Genomic DNA, 1,936 nt, shown 5'->3' on the forward strand with positions numbered 1-1,936 from the left:
GGTGGGTAGGCAGGTATCCACGGTTATATTGATTTTTTTATGTGGAGCACCCGGAGAAAACCCACAATAACACAGAGAGAACCTTCAACCACCTACAGAAAGAGGCGCCCAGTTAAGAAATGAGACGTCTTTTCTGTGTGGCTGCGGCTAAGCCATGTGGCTTATTTGTGTATTTTTTGTTTTGTTTTGTCCATAATTTGAGATATATTTGGAGAATTTTGAAAGGGTTCTAACTGCTTGTATTAGTAGCCTTCTTGCATTTGACCCATTTTTGCAGATTCTTGAGACCTAGAGAGTGCAGTATCTTTTCCCAAACTTGTTTTAAGGCCTCTTGGATCTGGGCTTTCACTTTTCTCTGACCTGAGTTTTCATACAGAGGTCTGTCATTTCCAGTGTTTGGGATCAAGAATGCTTGACTCTCTCAGCATTTCTTCTACAAAGTCGTTTACCTCCTTATCTGATGCATCAGGTATCTCAATATCCTCTGACAGGGTTTCCTCCAAGAGTTGGTCGAGATCCATGGATGCCGGGTCGGAGATGTTGTTTACAGGGGCAGTGTGTTTTTTCCCATTTGGTTCCGGTCGCCTTGCCACTTTCCTTCTTGGAGGTTCCACTTCTTCTCTCTCTTGGAGCTCCGTTTTCAGATTTTCCACCTCCTTTTTATAATTAACGGAGCTGGTGGAGTACATTTGTTTCAAGGCAGTGAGCTCTTTTTGGAGATTTTCCTTCTCGGCTCCAAGTTCCTTTATTCTTTCCAAATGCGCTTCTTTCTCATGATTCATCTCAAGCTGATAACCTTCTGCTTTCTGTCTCAGTCCAGAAACATCTTCTTCATACCTCCAGCTTAGTTCTTGGAACGAAATCTTAATCTGCTCCAGCTGATTCTGCAGACATCTCTCCGTTTCCTGCAGGCAGGCGATCTCCTTGGACATTTGTTCTTGGAGATTGTTCTTCTCTGCTCTCAGATTTTCAAAGAGCTTTTGGTCCTGCTTGAGTTTCTCTTCATAAAACATCTTCCTGTTGACCTTCGGCTTCCCCTCACGAATGTCGGCTTCATATTTTGACTGAAGCTCCTCATAGCGAGCCTTGATCTCGTCCAGCTCTTGTTGGAGGGTGTCGCTTTTCTTTTTTTCTGCCTGGATCTGTGACATAAATGCTTTCTCTTTGACAATATGAGCAACCTTCAGTTGCTCTAAGTCCTGCTGCAGCAGCCTTTTGCTCTTGCGTTTTATATCGCTGTGCACCTGGGAAGCGATAATGGCAGGGCTGAGCGCCTCTGGATCGGTAAACTTCTCTACTGCCAGTAGTTCTCTCTTCATCTCTTTGCCCTTCTTGATGTACATGTCCTTGAGATTTTTTTGCTTCTGCAATTCAGATTTTGTTTCTTCCAGTTCTTTCTCCAGAGTGACTACCTTTTGGTTCAACTCAAACCATCTTGCTCTCTCCACTTCCAAGAGAGAGCCAAGTCTCTGGTTCTCTCTCTGGACCTTATTGGCATATGGTCTGTTCTCAATCCGGTCTTGCTGATGTTGTCCAGCTCTCCGTGCCCACGACTGGGATCTCAACCCGATGTTGGATTGCTGTGGCCTTTGATATGACATATCTTGATCTGTAAACAATATCAACCTTGACTTCGAAAGCGCGTTGCGTACTTCTGAACTCTTCAGTGTTGTAGCAAGCAATGACAAGAAGGTAGAAGTTTGTTACATACATACAGAGCTGATGACATCACAAGCATGACTCTGGTTATGACATCATACAATGTGTTGTGACGTTTGAGAACTCTACCACATTGACCAGCCTCCCTGTATTGGATGGGGAGGGGGATGTATTGTTGGCGTGTTTCTGATGTATTTTTTCTGTAGACTTTTGTTTGTGTTTTTTTTTTTTTTTTTTTTTCATTGAGGTATTGCTTATTAGGACATGTTACATGAGA

The 1,936-nt window shown here is 43.3% G+C and overlaps 1 pseudogene; it reads right to left on the reverse strand.

The window, feature by feature from the left end:
- Positions 1-229: 229 nt before the first annotated feature.
- Positions 230-1,601, reverse strand: LOC148154000 (uncharacterized; annotated as a pseudogene).
- Between the last annotated feature and the right edge of the window lie 335 nt (positions 1,602-1,936).

The sequence above is a fragment of the Poecilia mexicana genome, unplaced genomic scaffold, assembly GCF_051168715.1.
Source record: "Poecilia mexicana isolate PSO_F unplaced genomic scaffold, ASM5116871v1 scaffold_18, whole genome shotgun sequence".
In the NCBI taxonomy this organism is placed as follows: Eukaryota; Metazoa; Chordata; class Actinopteri; order Cyprinodontiformes; family Poeciliidae; genus Poecilia; species Poecilia mexicana.